Source organism: Triturus cristatus, chromosome 2_2, assembly GCF_964204655.1.
Source record: "Triturus cristatus chromosome 2_2, aTriCri1.1, whole genome shotgun sequence".
Classification (NCBI taxonomy): domain Eukaryota; kingdom Metazoa; phylum Chordata; class Amphibia; order Caudata; family Salamandridae; genus Triturus; species Triturus cristatus.
Window position 1 is genome coordinate 54,322,238 of NC_140582.1, and position 21,430 is coordinate 54,343,667.

At 46.6% G+C, this 21,430-nt stretch overlaps 1 protein-coding gene across 2 annotated transcripts in view; it reads right to left on the minus strand.

Annotated features, from left to right (window-relative positions):
• Positions 1-21,430, minus strand: part of LOC146861821 (uncharacterized) — a 1,143,841-nt gene that overhangs the window by 195,214 nt on the left and 927,197 nt on the right. The window lies entirely within an intron of this gene.

The following is a 21,430-nucleotide window of genomic DNA, read 5'->3' on the forward strand; positions in this document are numbered from 1 at the left end:
TGTATCTTTAGTGATTCCATTACATATGGCCTTCAATTCTTCGCTTACGTTTTTTATCACTAGTCCAAGTTGCTCAGAGGGGGCATTATTATAAAAATTAATCAATATTATACAGTTGGATGCACTTAGTGTTAATACAATCATATGATAAAAACAGTCACCCACATGAAAAGCAATTTTGTTTAAAAGCAACCCATTAGAAATGTATGTACAGATACCACCCTTTGGTCTTCCCCCCAAACCCTTCACTGCCTGGGTGTGAAAGGTCTTAAAGCTGTTAATATGAAGTGGTTCTATTGCCCAGGTTTCCTGCGTACATACAATGTCAGTATTCCCGGTACATTTGCACCAGACTGGTTTCTGTAACTTTGAACGTAGCCCTGAGATGTTCCATGAGATAAAGGAGCAAGTCGGGGCAACCACCGAGGAATGGGAGCATGCTGGAATCTGCTTTGCAACAGTGATGGAGTGCATACTAGATGGCACAGGCAGGCCTGTGGTGCACACAGGTTGCTCCAGTACAAAGATCGAACACTCAGCACCTTCTCCCCTCCCCCCACAAACCTTTTTACATGTCAACGGGACGACCCCTCCTGTCAATTGCCTTAGGGGAACTCCCATGACCATTGGCCTGGTTTTAGGGCTCTTAGTACTTCCCTCTCCCAGCCTTCCATCTCTAAAAGTTGGAGAAGCCAGTCAGTCAACCTCCTCCAAAGAGTAAAGAGGGTCAAAGGGGTTATGAACTGGGACACCATATCTATGCTGTGTAAAGCCCATAGCATTTCCTTCCTCTAGAGGAAGTGGTGTGGTGTTCTCGGGGGTCGATAAAAGAAGCCAAGGGCAACTACACTTATCCCCCTGCTTCCAACCGGCCACTGGCCCAGCCTGTCCAGTATATTCTTCACCAGACTTGGGGACCTAAAAGAAAGCACAACACAATCTCCAGGCAACGACTTGCTTGATCTTTCAACCCACGGTATTCGGCGCACCATTTTAAACTCAGAGAACAATATATTGCTTAGACCTGTCTTCGTACTCAGGAAGTGCAATGCTTTGTTTTTTAAGTTTGACCAATGCTCAAGCTCTCCACGAGGAAGTGTAGGAACATTGGTCAGACCAGGTCCTCCCTGGACTGGAAATAAGCATCCTGGGACCGGTTTCAGGCCAACAGCCCTCATCAGCCGGGCTAGCTTGAATCCAGTGGCGAAGTGAGTAAGGGAGCCACATCTGGGCATAGCATGCCAACTTAGGGCGAACAAAGCAAACACAAGGAGATGATGGACGGATGGCTGAAACTTTTCAGACACACACCCCCAGTCACAGAACTAGGTTGAATCTGAATCCATCATCGTTCTTTAGCTCACTTCGCCACACCAGTTCAGACACAGCTATATGCAAATCAGTCTTGACCCTGTGCCTCATGGGAACAGTCCAGCCCAAACTGCCTAGCCATGTCTTCCCTGGACCGGAAACAAGCATTCTGGGACTGGTTTCTGGCTAACAGCCCTCATCAGCCAGGCTAGCTTGAATCCAGTGGTGAAGTGAGCAAGGGACCCACGTATGGGCATACCCTGCCAACTTAGGGCGTACAAAGCAAACACAAGGAATTGATGGACGGAGCACTGAAACTTTTCAGACACTCACCCCGTCACAGATCTGGATCAAATCCATCATTTTCTTTAGCACACTTTAGCACCCCAGTTCAGACACAGCTATATGCAAATCAGTCTTGACCATGTGCCTCATCTAGTCTAGCACGAACTGCCAAGCCATGTCTTCCCTGGACTGGAAACCACCATCCTGGGAGCCGTTTTGGGCTAATAGCCCTCATCAACCAGGCTAGCTTCAATCCAGTGGTGAAGTGAGCATGGTAAGGCCAGATGTGGGTCCCTTTCTCACTTTGCCACTTGATGCAAGCTAGCCTGGCTGATGAAAGGTGTTACCCAGAAACTGGTCCCAGGATGCTTGTTTCCGGTTCAGGGAAGACCTGGCTTGGCAGTTTGTGCCGGACTGTTCCCATGAGGCACAGGGTCAAGACTGATTTCCATATAGCTGAATCAGAACTGAGGTGGCAAAGTAAGCTAAAGAATGCTGATGGATTCAACCTAGATCTGTGACTGGGGGTGAGTGTCTGAAATGTTTCAGCGCTCCGCCCATCATCTCCTTGTGTTTGCTTTGTTCATTTATACAAAACCAGCAAAATTCAGCAGTTATAGTTAGCTGAGCTAACTATAACTCATGCCCCCACAATACACTGCTTATGACTTCACATATTACATCACCCATTGACATGGTGAGTAACATCACTAATGGCGTCTCAAATGACATAACTGATGACTCTGTGTAAGTCTGTGTGAGTCTGTGAGAAGGGGCTTGAGTGTCAGAGTGGGTGTATGAGTGGGTGCATGAGTGAAAGGGTTTGTGAGTGGATGCATGATCGTCTGTGTGGGTCTGTGAGTGGGTGCATAGTCTCTAAGTGGGACTGTGAATGGCTGTGTGAGTCTCTGAGTATATGTGTACGTGGATGTAACAGTATGAGAGGGTTATCTGAGTGAGTACAATGGTGTTTCAGTTAGCATCTGAATATATTTGATTGTGCATCAACTTTCACCAATACATTGCGATGTTACGGGGGGCTGTGCTGACCATTGTGATGAATCTGTGAATATCGAACGTGTGTTAGAATTGAAATGTATTACTGCTATATTGTTTATATTTTACCTGGTATTATGTTAGCATTTATTTAGCTATCCTATAATATATTCTTGCTAGGTGTATACGCAACTAACAAGGGCAGATGTTATGTAAGTTAGATTGGCATCTGTGCCACCATTTTACCCCTCGAAGACGCCATTTTGTATTATAATCAAACTGTTACTTGATCATTTACGAGAAATTGTCCTTGGTAAGTTTTGTTTCTCAAATGCTGAATCTTGCTCGTTAACGCATGCCTTTTCTGTTACATACAGGCCTTCTCCCACCTGTCTAGTGGGGAGGATAAGCCAGACGGCCTTGAGCAGTAGATAGCTTGCGCCAGACTGCGTAATAGAAACTTATGTTCTGTACCCTCCTTGTATTACGACAGCTACCAGTGATTTTCCATAATAAGCGGGTCTTTGCGGGCTCCAGAACATACATAATGTAACTTTATGCTAGTTAGAGTCAGTCCCTCATCAGCCATCATAGGAGGCTGGGCAGATTGGACTCCACTGCAGTGTACTTTGAGAATAAACTAGTTTGCTTGTATTCTCTACTGCATCATCAACTCTTTATTTATTGGAAGGCTAGAGGACGCTGAGAGGGACCCGGGTGGCCTTACTTGGGTCATTTCCTTGGTGCAGTCTGAGGACTGACTTGTCTTGGTGCAGTCTGAGTGTTTTCATTGTGTGTGTTTGTGTGTTGATTTAGTGGATAGTGAGTGTGTCTGATGCTAGGATGCCTTGTTGGAGAAATGTGTGGTGCTTGGGGTGTCGCTGTTGCTCTGCTGAGCATCAATTGGAGGAAAGGCAGCCTGAGCCTCCAGACGGCACTCCGAATTTTGAGATGTATGTAAAGCACGGTATTGGCCTTATTATGTTTCGTACATTGTGGCACAAGTACAGGAGGGACATTACTGAGCTTCAGGGGCCACTGGATGGTACCTTTGACGAATAAAAATTTAATTATTTACAGGACAAATTATTCGCTAGAAGAAGTAGCCAGTCGATATTTGATACTTTGCATGTATGGCAGAAGGAAGCTAAGCAGAGGCGTATACGAGCCGAGAAGGAGTTTAGCAAGAGGGCAATGCAAACAGTGGTTCAAAAAGCTGTAGCTGATGATAGAGAACAACCGAAAAGGGTGTTGGGTGTGCAAATAGGAAGTTTTGATAACAATGTAATAAGTCTTATGTTGTTCGGGAGGATGAGGATACTTTTGTGGAAGAAATGCTGGAAACTCATCCCCAACCTCCCTATGCCATGCAGAGAATATATCCTGTTGTTCCGCCGTCTCAGTATTCCGTTGCACCTCTGCTTTCCTTTGGTCTTTCTGCAGACTCACCAGCTTTAGTACCAGCCATATCTGTCTCCCCTCCGGTTTCGCAACCTGCAAGTGTGGTGACTGCAGGCTCCCCCGCAGTGTCTGCTGTTTCTCTTCATGTTTCTCCTCCTTCTCTTCCACCTACCACACAGCCATTGCTGACACTGTCACCTACGTCTGTAACTCTTGTGACTTCCCCAGACATTTCATCAGCAGTGTTGTATAGTTTTGGGACACCGGTGCGAGGGTCGGATGGAGGCAATTGGATGGCAGCACGGGAGCGAATGAAGCGGGTATTGATTTGATTTGATGTGGGTGAAGAGGAGAAAAGGATGGGTTGCAAATCAGGCAGCACAATGGGCTCGTAGTCTGATTTATAGTGTGGAGGATATATGGAGTGTGATGAAAGATTTTGATCCATTTGTACAACAGCATGCCCTTCAGCATCTGTCGGCTACATTGATAAGTTGTGGGAACAGTGAATTGAAGACACAGCTCCTCAAATTATTTATGACATTCGAGATCGTGTATATTCAGCTGGTATAGCCCCTGCAGATGTTCGTAGTAATGTTGGGACGCTATTCGGTTATCAAGAAAGTTTATATCACCGTACTCCGACTAGTGTGCCTTCCGATGAGGGAGGTGCATCCTATTTTCCATTCCGAGATCCCATAAAGGCGTAACCAGAAAGGGGATGTGGTTCAACAGCGGGTAGCGGCTCATTTTCAGGAACAGTGGGTCTGTACCCTGTGGAAGAGAAGTGACGTGCTAGCTCTTAAGAGTCAGGTACCCGATCCTAGGAAAAACCCTACGGCGTATTCTAAAGACTTAACAGAGGCTGCCTCCTCGTCAGTTATGACCCTAGCAAATATTGAGATGTTTTTCAGGCTGTTGGTGCTGGTGGATATATGGAGGCAGGTGCATACACAGGATCACAGGGTGGATTTAGGGGGTACATTGAATGAGATTAAGGCATGGAATAAGGAGCGAAAGGCTGGTAAAAAACCTAGGGCTGAGATTCTGGCTTGGCCAAGTCGTATCATCACTTATATGCATTCTCTTATCCCACCCCGACGAGTAGGTTTGGATAAGCTAACAGCATGTCGTCAAACGAAAGAGGAGAGTGTGTCTGATTTTTTTACTCGGTTTGAAGGTTTCTTTCGAAAGTCCTTAAAGACCTGGCTTTTCACCTGTCCTAATTTTTTCCCTGCCTTAACCTTTAAGCTCTGAACTCTATAGACATCTCTTACTTTGATCTCTTTCCGCAGAGCCTTGACGCTACGGGGCTAAGTTCGCGCTCTACAAAACTTATATTCATTCATTCATTCATTCATTCATTCAAGGGGTGTTCTCGGATTTCAGTGGACAGGATTTGTCAGTTGATGTTGGGGTTTGTTTGTTTGTTAACAGGTTTGTCACAAATTTGCTTCCTTAGATTGCGGTTCAGTTGCAAGCTTCAGAGAGCACTTGGACTACCTCCTCCCCTTCAGTGATATTGAGTATGGCTCAGTACTCTGGAGAAGAAGAGTAAGGATTTGAAAACGAGGGTATTGCTGCAGCAGGTTGCAAGAGGGTCCGGAAGGGAAGAGGCACTGGACTGGCTCAGAGGTCGCGGGTGCCGGTAGAGGTGTTACACCCTTAGGGCCGAATCAGTGTGCATATTGCAATAAGGAGGGACATTGGTGAAGCGAGTGTCCAGATTTGTTACAGAAAATTGTAGTACCTAGAGGCCGTGGTCTGAGTGGAAGGGGCCGTGAGCAGGTTGGTCGGGATGAGGTTCAAGCAGGTGCATCCTTGGGGGGGTCGTTCTGTACAGAACTATTTTGATGACCCCCTGGGAAGGCAGTACTACTTATATGATGATTATGATATGAATGAAGCTGCAGGGATGTCCTATGGCTAGGACAGCCAGGGACAGGGGAAGGGACCAGTCCAAATTCCTGTAGATCAGCGTGGTCCTTATGTCACAGCAGATTTGCATGGTTAGGCACATACATTTTGGGTGGATACAGGTGGAATGAATATTTCTGTTTCTCATTTGTTGGTCACTGGGGCAGCCCTGTCTGGCCGTAATAATATTTTTGTAGGTTTTTCAGGCATATTGTTTGAGAGCCCCATTTCCAAACCTCTTGCTTTGACTGTTGGTCCTTTCACTGTGGACTCCCCATTGTTGTTGACGGCGAATTGTGGGCAAAATTTATTAGGATTGAATTTGTTGAAAAAGCTACATGCTACCATTTATTGTTCCCCCGGATAGTGTTTACATGACTGTTGGACCTAATGGGGTTAGTGCAAAACACTGTTTGGAATTAAGGATGTGCCGTCATCATTGTGGGCCACAGGGGATACAGATGTGGGGTTGTTGCAGATACCACCAGTTTCTATAAAGGTCAAGGATAACACTGTGCTCCCTTGTATTCCCCAGAATAAAATATCACAAGCTGGGGAACAGGCGTTGATGCAGATTATACAGGACCTGATTAAGTAGGGGGTGGTTGTGGAGACAGTAGCAAATGTATGCAATAGCCCCATTCTCCCTATTCTTAAGAAGGCACCTCTGGATTTCCCTAATGCATGTTCTCATGTCTATCGCTTTGTGATTGATCTGCGGGAGATTAATAAGATAGTAGTCCCCCAGTTCCCGTGGTTCCAGACATCACCGTGCTCTTGACGATGATTCCTCCCACAGTGAAATTATTTTCTGTGATTGATTTGAAAAATGTTTTTAGTATTCCAATTCATTCAGATAGTAGGTATCTTTTGGGATTTGCTCTGGCTGGTAGGAGCTTCCAATTCTGTTGAGCTCCTCAGGGGTACACTGAAAGTCCCAGTATTTATAGCCAGGCTTTGAAAGGTCAATTGGACTCTTTCTGTTCCCGCAGGTAATGTATATTTGCAGTACGTGGATGACATTTTGATGGCCTCCTGTACCGAAGAAGGTTGTCGGGATGCCACGGTAAAATTGTTGAAGCATTTGGCAAATAAAGGACATAAAGTGTCTGTTTCCAAGTTCCAATATTGTCAACAGCAGGTCGCCTGTGGTCAAAGGAGGTCGGAGGCTAACACCTGAACGAGTTGATGCCATTGTTAAGATGCCTGTCCCTGTGACACAGATGGGTGGCGTGCTTTTATAGGCATCACCTCATATTGTTGCCACTGGATACCCGCTTATTGTTTACTAATACAGCCCCTGCTTCATCTAACATCTAAAGATGTACTTGAACCCTTGTCCTGGAAGCATGAATGTCAGCATGGTTTTGAACAATTAAAAGTTGCGCTTTGCTCTGCACCTATACATGGTACGCCTGATTATAAGAAGCCTTTCATGCTGTATGTACACGAAATGGCTGGATGTGCGCTTTTGGTGTTAACACAAGCCTTTGGAGGTAAGCAGAGGCTGTGTGCTTACTTTTCTTCTATGCTTGACCCGGCCGCCAGTTCCCTCCCAAGTTGTTTAAGAGCCGCCGCGGCTCTGGCAGTCTCTATTCGACAATCTGCAGTGCTCGTTCTTAACCATGAACTCACAGTAATGGTACCCCGTGCTGTGGATGTACTTCTGAACAAGACAAAGACGCAGCACCTTACCAGTGCTCGTCTGACCGGTTATGCATTGACTCTATTTGCACCTCAGATTACTATCAAAAGATGTGCCATTCTGAACCCAGCCATGTTACTCCCCCTCCCTTCGGAAGATGAGGGCACAGATGTCCATGACTGTTTATTCCTCAATGAAGAAGAGACAAAGGGACACGTAGACTTGACTGATGTTCCCTTATCTGATCCACAAGGGGAACTATATGTTGATGGTTCTTGTTTCAAATTGTCAGATGGCACCACTACAGCAGCGTATGCTATTACCACGCTGCGCACTGTAGTTGAGACATTACGTATTCCTTACCAATCTGCGCAGGCTGCGGAGCTGATAGCCATTTTGCGTGCATGTGAATTGAGTGAAGGACTGACTGTCGATATTTACACTGACAGCCAGTATGCCTTCGGGGTGGCCCATAATTTTGGACGTCTCTGGGCAGAGAGAGGATTCTTGACTTCACATGGCACAAAGATTCAAAACAGTCTGCTGATTGAACGGCTTTTGACAGCGGTTGGCAATTGGCAAGTGTAGTGCCCATAAAGCAATTACTGATGATGTGGGGAGGGGAAATGCCTTTGCAGATCAGATAGCAAACGAGACTGTCAGTTAGAAAATGACAAAAATGTTTGTGCCAGGACCTACTAGATGGGTGCCAGATGTTACCATGTTTGAAAATTCGCTAGTGAGTTGTAGCGAAATACAGAGTGGCAGTTCTGTTCTTGGACTGTCCGTGTTAATTATGGGGAAGAGGAAGGCTACAAATGAAGGTTCAGCTATGTCAAAACAAAGAAAATCAAGAAAATTCATTCTGGCATTCTTGACGGATTTGATAATCTGTTGCATGAAGACAAGAGATACTCGCATTCCCATCGATCACCTCCCCTCCACAAATTCCTAGTCCCCCTACAACTAAACACCGAAGCAAGCAAATGAGAATTCCTGGGATGTTCATGACTAACCAACTAGCACAGATAAAGCAGATTTATTGCTCACATCTCCATTTGTGTTCTCAGCCTCTGTTCATCTAACTCAGACTGATGTTTTGCAATGGAGTAACTGCTTCACTCTTTTGGGTTATCTAACAGATAAACAGGCTGATGACAACAATTCTGTGGGCACCCCTGTGGCTCTTGTCACATCTGTTCCTATGCCTCCCAATCAGGCTATTACACTTTACTCGTATTGGACTTGAAAACTGAGGTGGGGGTGTTAAAATCCATGGTATCCCTGACTACTTCTCTGAACCAGCTTCTAGCCTCCAACAGGGGAAAAAAAGTTACTGCCCACCACTTTACAAATGCATCTACTGCTAGATCTACTCCTAGAACTTCTGTAGCTTCATCCAATCCACCAACAATTTCTTCAAAAGCAGGGGATCCCCTTCCTTTGTGTAGGGCTGCCACTTTAGATCATGACGGGTGCCCTCCTACGTAAGTGCTTCCGCTGCATTTTGGGTACAATCGAGGAACTACCAATACTCTGAGCACTCAGCCCCTAAGAACCCATGGTGATTGTATTACATTTGACAGCTCTTTTTCTCGGAGGTCCGTTTTGGGCTGCACACCCAAATTAGTTTTTTGTCCTAGTAATAGTAGGTATATTACTTCTGACTCCATTATAATGACCTATGAAGGGGCGGACTGGCATATAAACAAGGTAATACACTGGATTCGACATGTCAGGGGTTGTTGTTCAGTTAATCATGACGGTGTCACCAGTGCTAAAAGGATAGCAAATCCCAATTACAACTATAACATGATTGAACTAACCTTTAGGAGTAAGGACATCGCAAACATTCTGGTCGCCCTTGATGCTAGACTGTGTCCTCTGAGTCACCCAAACATTCATTCTAGGTACTCCAAGTCAGTCCATTATATTTATATGAGGTCTTGTTTGTCACCAGCCAGCCGTACTTCATGTCTTAGCAATAATGATTGACATGGGGGGTGGGTGACTCATCTTCCGACCAGCCATTGCCCCAGCAACTAAATTCTACACACCCTTGCATAATAGAGGCTGGCAGGGTGCTTGACTCCTCATTTTATTCCTTCCCATTTGAGGCTTTGTCTAACCTTCCTTTGTGTCGGACTGCAACTTTAAATCATGACGGGTGCCCTCCTACGTCTGTGGCTCTGCTGAATTTCGGGTGCATTTGGCATGTCAGGGGTTGTTGATCAGTTATTCAAGACAATGTCCCCAGTGCCAAAAGGATAGCAAATCCCAATTCCAACAATGACATGATTGAACTAACCTTTAGGAGTAAGGACATCACAAATATTCTGGTCGCCCTTGATGCTAGAATGTGTCCTCTGAATCACCAAAACATTCATTTTAGGTACTCCAAGTCAGTCCATCATATTTATACGAGGTCTTGTTTGTCAGTAGCCAGCTGTACTTCATAGTTTAGCGATAATGATTTGACATTGGGGGTTGGCTGACTCATCTTTCGACCAGCCATTGCCCCTGCAACTAAATCCTACACAATCTTGCATAATAGAGGCTAGCAGGGTGCTTGATTCCTTTCCATTTGAAGCTTTGCCTAACCTTAATTTTAATTCTTCGATTGTGGCCGGGTCTAATTCAATAGTTCCAACCACTATAAAATCCTTTCAGCTGACAGCAATACTTTGCATGAGATGACTCAGGGGTGAGCCCAAAGGAATGTATCTTCTAATCCCAACGTCAGGGAGATGCTTTTTGTGTGGCTGAGCTTAGATCCAAGGTAGCTCTCCCTGGCGTGAATAAATGAATGGAAGCCTACGAAATCAGTTTACTTCAAGAGACTTTGGGGGATATTATCAAGAAGTGGCGATAATTATCGCTAACCGCCGTTAGCGTGCCTTTTTTTATCACAGATTTGGAGAGAGTGCAGTGGATTGTGCCATGGTGTCAATGTCCTGGTAAGATGAAGGTGGGACGCATAGCGCAAGAGGGACGGGGGTGAGTCGCTCATGCCTAACACATGTAGATGACAACCCCCAGTGGCGGCTCTTCGGGTATGGCAGAAGAGGGTTGCCCCACCGCCTCAAGCAGTGCAGAAGAGGAACAATCATCACATGATGATAACTCAATCAATGAATCAATCAGGGGAATTGTGCGTGCTAGTCACCCGTGAGGGTATCAAGGCGATGAGGGGGGGTACTGAACTGTTAACCGAAGAGCCAGGTCTTGAGGGTCTTCGTGAAGGTGTTCAGGGCGGGGGCGCAGCTGATGTCTGCCGGCAGCTCTTTCCAGGTCTTGGATGCAATGTGGGAGAAGGATCTGCCACCTGCTCTGGCTCTGTGGATGCACGGGGTTTCGGCCATTGCGAGTTTGGAAGATCGGATGTCTCTTTTGGGTACGTGGAAGTTGATTCTGTCGTTGAGGTATTTGGGTCCATTGTTGTGTAGGACTTTGTCGGAGTGAGTGAGGATTTTGAAGGTGACTCTTTTCTCCACGGGGAGCCAGTGGAGTCTACGTTGGCTGATGTGTTCGTGCCGGGGAATGCCAAGGATGATTCTGGCGGCGGTGTTCTGTAATGTCTGAAGTTTGAGGAGTAGGGACTTGTAAATGCCGGTGTAGTATGCGTGTCATTAGTCCAGTCTGCTGGTGATGAGTGCATGGGTGACTGTCTTCCTTGACACCGGGGGGCTCCATTTGAAGGTCTTTCGGAGGATGCGGAGGGTGTTGAAGCAGCTGGAGGTGACGGTTTGGACCTTTCGGTTAATGTTGAGGGATGAGTCGCGTACGATGCCGAGGTTTTTGGCGTGGTATGAGGGGGTAGGTGGGCTTCCGAGGGCGGCAGACACCAGTTGTTGTCCCATGCTGAAGGGGTGGTGGTTCCAAGGATGAGAACAACTGTCTTCTCGGTGTTGAGCTACAGGCAGCTGTCGGTCATCCAGACTTCGACGTCATGCATTCCTTTCTGGAAGTTGAGTCTGGCGGTGGTGGAGTCTTTGGTGAGGGAGAGGATGAGCTGGGTGTCATCAGCGTTGGATACGATGTTGAGGCCGTGTTTTCAAGACGATGGCGGCGAATGGGGCCATGTAGATGTTGAAGACGGTCGGTCTCAGAGATGACCCCTCTGTGACTCCGCAGGTGATTTACGAGGGATCAGAGAGGAAGGGTGGTAGTCTGATCCTTTGGCTTCTTCCGGTGAGGAATGAGGAAGTCTGATCCTTTGGCTTCTTCTGGTGAGGAATGATCAGATCGAGTCTAGGGCTGTTCCTTGTATGCCTGGCTACTAGTGTGCGGTGGGAGGTGGTGTTGAAGGCCGCTGAAAGGTTGAGTAGGATGAGGGCTGCAGAGTGGCCTTGGTCCAGGAGGGTGTGGATGTCATCTGTGGTGGCGAGTAGAGCGATCTCGCTGCTGTGGTAGATGTGAGGAAGGCAGGGGTCGGTGGGGGCCCCCGAGCGGATGCCTTTCATGGTCGAGGTGGTGTATTCGGTTGTGACCGGCGTCCAGGTGGAGATGGTGGGCTGGCTGTTGTGTCGGGGGCGGGGGGCCGGCTGTGGCATCTGGTGGATGGTTGGCGAAGTTGTAGAGTTTTTGGATCTTGAGGTGGAAGTAGGTTCCACGCTTATCGCAGAGGTCTTGGGACGGGGTGATGGCTGTGGCTTTGCTGCGTGGGTTGGTGAATTCATGAATGACCTTGAAGAGTTGCTTGTAGTTGGTGGATTTGTTGAGGTTTTGGTTGTGGTAGTCCATCATGGCATCCTTATAGGTGGTGTAGATTTTGGGTGTCTTGGTGTTTCTCCAGTTCTTCTCCAGGCATCTGCAGGTGCATTTTGCTTCTTGGAGATGGGTGGTGAACCAGGCAGCTTTCCTGGGGCGCTGTTTGTTGGACTTGCGTAGCGGAGCAAGCTTTTATGTGCAGTTGAAGATCCGTGTCTGGAGTCCTCAGGCTGCGACGCTGGCGTCGAATGTACTGGACGCCGGTTTGGTGGTTAAAGTGTGGTGGCAGTGTACGCAGGAGAACTGGCCGTGGGTCGTGTTTGGTGAGGCCTGTTGTCAGTCTGAGATTTCTGTGGTTGAGTGTGTGGAGGGTGGCTAAGCTGTAGCAGTGGCTGGCTCGATATCCAGGTTTCCTGGTGCTGGTCGTGGTCAGGTCACGGACAGACCCAGACAGGCTTGGCTTAGGCGCGCCTTCTGCGCGCCAGCCGAGCATGTCCGATGCGCAACCATACAGAGTCTGCCATTTAGGAGGGGGGAGGAACAATCAGCTGGGAGACAGCAATGGAGGAGGACAGGGGTACGGGGCCACAGGGGCAGCAGCGGCAGGAAGCGGGAAGTGCGGGCTCTGAGAAGCCAAAAAAACAGATTACAAGTTAAAAACAAGGGATAACTAACTGATGTAATCATGCTATGTATCCTAAGGGGATTGGAGGGTGGGTAGGACGGCTCCAAACTCAGAACAGGGCATGGGCAGGTTGGCATGCCCACTCAAGTGTGCAGTGACTAGTCGGACCACTCAGGCCATCCAAAGCAGTCATGCGCACTTCCCTGTTCACAATGCAGGTTGCATTACAGCCTGCATGGTGAACATGGCCATCCCTGCAGCCCCTGGCTGCATGACTTGTCCCGTTGCCGATTACCAATCCCACCGCTGCATCGCAGCGTTGTGATTGACTCAGGGGAGGGAGCCTGGCTGCCTACTTCCTTTTCCTGTAAGCAGACACAGGAGAGGAGCTACAAAGACACGGGACACAGCTTCGAGATAAAACTTCCCCTAATACATTTTTAACAACACACGCTCACACACATATCTCCCTGTCTACGCACCATCCAGTGTTATTTCCGGCGTTTACTACCTCACAGCTGTCCAGCACACACTGCACTTCTCAAGGGTGGCCGCTGTGTGCCCATGCACAGCGGGCCTACCACTCATGTGCTAAAGGCACATATGTAGTTGCGACGCATGCCATCACCTCGCATTCCATTCCAATGCATACTAATACTTGGCACATTGCAACAGTAGAGTGGGTGTTGCATAGTGGAGACATAAAGATCACTGTTCCCACTTTAGTGAGTGCAACCCAAAACTAACCTTTGCACCACAAACCCAACCGTGAACCCTGGAATTCCTTTTTTGAGCCCCAAATACACACACAAAAATCACATTTGAGACAAATGCACACCCCATTTTTCATATTTTATCCCAAAAAACACCTGATTTTTCATATTTTACCCCAGAAAACACACAATTTTTCATATTTTACCCCAACAAAAACCCCATTTTTCATATTTTACCCCAAGACAAACGAACATTTTCAAATTTTAACCCAAAACCCTTACACACGTGAGAAACTTTAAATTACCCCATTACTGACCTCACAATGCGTTGTGATCAAATGTGATGTTAAGGCACCCTCGTTGTCGGAGTTGCATTGTTAACGATGTACTGCCTGGGTTGTAATAGTCGTCTCCCGTGCCAAAGGCAACCCATAGGCTACGCCGGTTGGTTCCGTCTGTCGCTGGACCTCGTTCAGTCACAAGGAGCATTCCTCTTGGACACTCCACCGCTACGACGCCAGTGCCCTCCTCGCCGTCAATCCTGGATGTCACCTCACCTGCTAGGACCAACCTCTGTTCCATGCCGGACATCGCCTTCCCCATCACTGATGGCTGCAGTATCACCCACAAGGAGCACCCCGACCATCAAGGAGAAGGCATTGCAGTCACCTATAGAGGCACACTCCGACTGACAACGCACTCTAATGTGCCAAGGGTCACCATGGACGACGTCAACTCCCAGATCCGGACCAAGCCCAAGAAAATCCTCTGCGGCACCCCCATGTGGAGGCCCCCCGGGCCATGGCCCCCCATTCTAAAATACCATTGTAGACCTCATTGCACCCCAGGGTCTCCCATCCACCTACGACACCCAACTCGGTGAACTCAAGTTCCACCTGGACAACCCCAGTGACCAGAGCACCACCCCGTCCTGGGGAGGGTCAACGACATCAAACGCAAGCAGCAAGTCACCTCAACAGGCCACATAGCAGGACACACAGTCGAGCACGTCACCTCCGGCAGCGGGTACTTCAACTACAGTCAAAACACCGGACTCTCCTGGACCGACCATCATTGGTAACATCACATCTTCACCTAGCCCACAGGACGTCACCGCTATCATCGCACCCCCCTCACAGCTGGATCAAGGCCAGCGAAGAAAATCTCGTCCACTCCCTCCGCATCAACACTCCACCAATGCTTCCAAAAGATGACACCGCAGCGCACAAACACCACCGATGGATCTCCAACAGCGCCGACATTCAGGCAACCCTCATGAACAGAACTGCGTCAGTACCTTTCGCCTGCCTGATGGCAGGTATGAGGGTGAGGCAGTGCCACAGGGATAGGCTGACCCCATGCATTGCTGGAGTTGCATCATGGTTGTGACCCAACTGCAGCAATGCGTTACTTTAGCGCAGGCCGATACGTCAGGATTCCTGACATATCTTTCATTACTTGGGTCATGGAGCGCTGTCCAGTGATTACAGCTGTCGCAAGAAGGGTGTAGGGAAAAGTGTTGCAATGCTGTCTTGTCGCAGCGCAGCAACTTTTCATGACTGTGGCACAGGAATGCTCACTATCTTATTGATTGTGTGCATTCCTGCACTGTAGTTTTGTTGCAAGGCAGCGCTGCAACATTGCTTGCAGCGCTGGCCAGTGCCAAAACCTGCAGAGATATGGGCCCAAGTTTTATCACCATTTTTAAGACCAGCTATTTTCTGGTCTTAAGGAACTGGTTCTAACTGCAGTTAGAGACAGTTTTTTGGCTCTTCAGAATTTCAAGGAGCCCCTTGATAATATGGAGTAGTGGTGTTTGCGTGCCTTTTTGCACGGGAACGCCTACTATGCATGTCATTAGCGATAAATATCGCTAACATGCTGTGAGATAAAAAAAATGGGTCGCTATGACCCAACAACTCGCGCTAAGGCCCGTTAGCAGCAGCTTTCTAATACGGCGATAAAATTATCGCCGCTTTAGCGGCAAAAAAGTGTCGCTAAAGCACCGATAGGACCTTGATAATATGCCCCTTTGTCTCTGGACTTGATCCACAGGTCGGGTCATTTTAATTTTTTCATCCCTGAAATCCCTTGTCAATGGGCTAGAGTCTCGCGCAACTGTCAAATACACCAACTTAATACTGATTCCCGGACTTTCGGGTATCTAAATTAACATTAGAACTAAGTCTGGAATTACTAATTTTAATGTCTATGGAAGAGGGTTTAGAAGAGGTATGACATCTTGCTCCCTCCAAGTGCTTGAAAGTATTCTTGAACAACGCTCCTACTAACATTATCTTTTTGTGGTGGGTGATTTTAATATATATAACATAGTCATCCAAGTAAAGGCACTAACCATAGATCTTGGGCTAAGGGTCCTCAATGGAAGAGCAAAATCCAACTCAAAAGGAGAACACATGTACAACAAACTAAACCACACAAGTAGGATCGACTATATTTTAGTTGACCTAAGGCTGTGGACATTTGTTAGTTATATGTTTGTATTCGAAAGACTACAAAGCAACCATAACCCTCTCTCCTTGTCTTGGCAAACTCTCTGCGAGAGCCTCCCCTTTGCTCCCAATCTAATTTCTCATACCAGGGTAATTGCTTTGTCATCTGACAAACGTCACCTAAAATGGCATTGGGTGGCAGCTCACCCTGATATATTATCAGCTATAAGTGATGATCTTAAAGCAGTCCTTGTACAGGTAGAGAGAGGCTTAACCAGCACTCCAGCCCATCTGATGCTCAACCAGAAGTCTTTCTCTGAGTGCATTCTTGATCATTTCACCCATTCTGAAGCACCTAAAAGGAACAGTGCTAGCAAAAACGGTTCTTGGTTTAACAAGAATTGCCATGAGCTTAATAGCTCTTCACTTAAAGCCATTAAAGCAAAGGATACAGTACACATTCCCCTGATCTGGAAGGCCTATAAGATGGCTATTATCAAGGCTAAAAAGAACTAGGATTATCAGAGGTGAAGAGCTCTTAACGATGTGTGATTAGCTAGGGGCTTTTCCGAATTCTGGTTACTGGTTGTATGAGGTGGTACTTCATCTGCACTGGTACTCACAATGACGCTCCCTCTGCCTGGGTAACTACTTCCACAAATTGTACTCTGATGACTCCTCATGCAAAGCTCTGGACTCCACTTGGGCTTTATCCTCCTCTACTCCCTCTACACAAATGTTTGTCATCTCAGATGTTGTTCAATCTCTAAATGCCATCACGAGGGTTAGGGTTGCCGGACCAGACAGCGGACTGGCTAAAAAGATTCCATCTGAGATGAAAGGGCCGGCCCCTCTATATTTTACCTACTGCTAATGCTTTTGACAAAGAGGCTCCCAGCTCTGACTCTTGGAAGGGTGCTGTAGTATTAGCGATTTGGAAAAAGGCGACAGATCACAACCAAGCAATAATAGACATATCAGTTTGGTAGACTATCTTCAACATTCAAGACTGGATAGCTAAAAATGATATTCTCAGCTCCTTCCAAGCCGGTTTCCACAGTAAAGTTTCTACCATGGACCAGGCCTTTTGTTTTTTGTTGATCTACTGGAGAACTGTTGTAAACCTTTACTTTTCTTTCATCGATTTAAAATACGTTTTTGACTTAGTTCCTCTGCATGGTCTTTGGAAGACCCTTGCTAATTTCTCTGGAAGCATGCCTTAAACTTCCCATGTCAACAAAGTGGCCATAAAACTCAAGCAGGTATTGGGCGCATTACTCAAAGAATATTGTACTTCCCATATTAAACCTATCAAACCCACACTGCAAATCTACGAGACAAAGGCTTTGGGGTAGGCACTTTAAGGGGCTAAACTTGGGCTTTTCTAATACAGAGGTAGTAGCTAGGGTTAAAAAATAAATTTGAGCAATCTAACTTTTCTCCCTTTCATTTCTCCATTCTATCCACTCCTCATGGACCTGGGTATTAGAGGGTTGGCAAGTAAAATCAGGTTGCGTCCAATACTGTATTGGAGGCATCTATGGTCTACTCAAAACCTGCCCAATATGCTGCTGCCCTCCAAGAAGTAACACAATCCGACTATTTCTGTAAGGCCCCTGGCTCTGTTAAATCAAAGAGATGCGTTATTCCCTTGTGTTGCCTAAGTTGTGGGTGCACCCGGCTACAACTAACTTCAGGTCCAAGGTCTTTTTGAAACAGCACTACTGGACAATCACAATGAGCAATGAAACCCAGAAAGCTGTCTATTCCAAGTTATCAAGTGAGTTCATTGATTTTAAGCTCTCCTTTGGGTATGAGTTGCTATGGGGCCAGGTGTCTATCACACTAGACAGAAAGTTATACTTTCAGTTTAGAGTGGGCACCCTATCATTGAGAGTGTTCACTCCCAAACTGGCTAATGGGGAGTTGTATGCCTACCCGGCTTGCAACTCCTGTGAGGAAAGCACGTCACCTGTATTTTTTACATGAGCAGCTTACGCTTGACCCTGTAGAACTTCTATAGCCCCTATTTGCAGCTTGCTAGGAGTACACAGTCACCTTATTGCTCTTTGTATACTTAGAGAGGATGGGCGCCCCTTATTTGCCATCTCTGTTGCCAAGTTCCTAGGTGCTATGTGGATACTTAGGAGAAAGGCTTTTTCCCCTCCATCAGTAGTGCGATGGTGTATGCACTGTTTATCTGGCATCACACTGCTGTAGCACTCATGCACTTCCTCAAGTAAATGATTGCACTCTTGCACATACTGTTATGCCTTTAACTTTGACCTTCTTTAATATTTACTATAAATCAGTTAGTGGAGAGTACTATTTTCGTTTTTTTTTAAATGTGACTCTGCTTTTTGTCAAACTGTATTTTTTTATCTATTATGTCTTTTTATTACTGTATGTACTTTCATGGCCAAGATACAGTATTTGAACTGAACTGAGATCAAGGTAGATGCAAGCCTGGTGGGTCTGAGGGCCATTCTTGTTGAACACAATGGACATACAAATCCTCAGAGACACATTGTGGCCTATGCCACTAAAGCCTGTTTGAACTAGAACATGCCTATTCTCAGATGGAAAAGGAGAGTCTGTCTGTAGTGTGGGCCTGCGAACATTTTTATTTATTCCTATGTAGGAAACGTTTCAGTATCATTACAGGCCACCAGGCGTTGCTCACTATCGTTGGAAACCTGAAAGTTATGATGCCTTCTTGCATCAAGAGGTGAGGGATGCGACTGCAAGAGCACAATGTGAGATCGTGCACAAGTCAGTAAAGCTCAAAACCCTGCAGATTACTTTTCACGAGTGCTGCTACATCGCCACAGCTCAACAGCCAAAGCGAAAGAAGAGTATATCAATTTCATTGTGTGGTTCAGCACACCAGCAGCTCTATCCATTGAATGGCTTATTAATGCTACCAAAACAGATAAAGGCATGCTCATTCTCAAAGACCTCATTATGATACAATCTTGGAAGTACAGCATTCAACCTTTTGCTGATGATGTTGAGTTCCAAAAGTTCCAAAATGTACAGGATGAGTTATCCATCAATCAAGATGGTATCATAGTGAGAGGTGAGAAGTTCGAGAATCATCATACCTTAGAGCCTGAGACAGCAAGTGATTGAATTAGCCAAAGATAGACATTGTGGCGTTGTAGCCACCAAGAGAACAGACTGTGTTGTTCCTTCACCTAGATAAACGAGTTGAGAAAGAGCTGACATCATACCATCTTTGTAACTGTTTATACCCCAGGGTGACGCAGCATCCTCTGACAATGTCCGACCTTACTGTGCATGCCAAGAAGAGATTTGCAGTTGATTTCTTTGGCCCTCCAGGAAATGAGCATCATCTCATGTTAGTCATGGATGAATACTCGTGTTTTCCTTTGGTGGAAGACTTATCATCGACAACCCATGGCAAAGTCATTGAGCAACTTGATGACATTTTTGCCTCATGGGACACCACCACTATTCTTAAGTCTGATAATGGCCCACCTTCCAAGAGCAAAGAATTCATGGGGTTTCTTGTTCGAGTCATTGTCAAGAGTCAGAAGCCCAAAGCCAGAGGTGTTGTTGAACGATTTATATGCACCCTCAAGAAGGTAATCCAGGAAGCATCAATGGAGGGAATCAATATGAATCAAGCCTTGTGTCAAGCCCTTTGAGCATATTGATCAACTCCTTTTTCCACAACTGATGAGAGTCCTGTCACTTTGCTACTTGGGGGAGCCATCACCAGAATCAATCTTCCACAATGGACATCGGACTGATCGCTAATTGCCGATATGGTTCTTGTCATGTATACTTCTCAGAAGTGCAAAAAGCAAACATATGCAGAACAGCGCCGACACGCCCAGAAAACAGTCTTCGAAGGAGAGGACTGGGTTCTGGTCAAACAGAAAAGAAAGCAGAAAACAGACAACCTGTTTGCTGTCGACCCTTTGAGGGTTGTGACATGCAAAGGTAATATGGTGACAGCGCATCAACCTGTCAAGTCCATGAGTAAGGAATCATCCCATTTTAAACACATACCTCAAAGTTCATAAGCTCCTGAGAGCACAACCAAGGTGACTCTGCCTAAATGCCCAGATCACACATCTGAGCCTTTATCATTGGTGCATAATCAAGGTGCAACTCAAATATATCATACCGCCTGATATGGCAGACCAGTGAGAGCACCTCAAAGACTCATTGAGCAAATAGGATGCTCATTTTGTTTGTAATTTTTATTTAATGAAGAGGGAGATTTAGTGTTGTTGATATAATACACACTAGGACCCTCGCAGTTCTGGGTGGACTCTAAATGAGAATTAGGTAATCTTCTCTGAGGTATTAATGTGTGGTTAAAAAAGGTTATGACATAATGCATTCAGAGCGTAGTCGTATGTTGAAGAATACAGACGTTGTTACAGAGCTCGGTGTGTGGCCTATTAATTTTTATGCTCCTGGGCTGGGCTGGGAAGGTTGCTACGAATATGATACAGCTGCGCATATAAAGCCAGTTCATATGGGAAGCTGCTCCATTGCTCTTGACTCAAAACTTCAAGAAATAATGCAACAGACGGCATGAACCCCATTCACATGGCCTGCTATTCTGCCGCCAATGGGCAGCCCCACAACCACATAATACAGCTTGTGGCATACTCTTCTTTCAAATGAGTTGCCCTCTCCCCATAGTGCGTCTTCTGCAACCTGCTGTGTAATGTATATTAGAAGACACAGAGATGATGGACGGAATACAGAGCAAGTCAAACATTCACACCCAGTCAAGAGATCTGAGTTAAATCCATCATTCTTTTGCTCACCATGCCACCACAGTTTGCAGTCTTGACCCTGGGCCTCATGGGAATAGTCCAGCCCGAACTGCCAATCCACTTCCTCCCTGGACTGGAAACAAGCATCCTGGGACCGGTTTCGGGGCATCAACCCTAATAAACCAGGCTAGCTTGAATCTAGTGACACAGTGAGCCCGGGACCCATGTCTGGGCATACCCAGCGTACTTAGGGCAAGAAAACAAGACAAACAGATGATGGAAGGAATGTAGAGAAAATTAAACATTCACCCCCAGTCAAGAGATCTAGGTTAAATCCAATGTTCTTTTGCTCACCATGCTACCCCAGTTTGGACCCAGCCATATGCAAATCAGGCTTGACACTGTGGCTCATGTGAACAGTCCAGACAGTCCAGCCCGAACTGCCAAGTCATGCCCTCCCTGGACCGGAAACAAGCACCTGGGACCGGTTTCGGGGCATCACCCCATATCAGCCAGCCTAGCTTGAATCCAGTGGCACAGTGAGCCCGGGACCCACGTCTAGGCATACCCGGCACATGAGTTTTTCATCTGCCACTTCTGTGGGAATTGCAAGT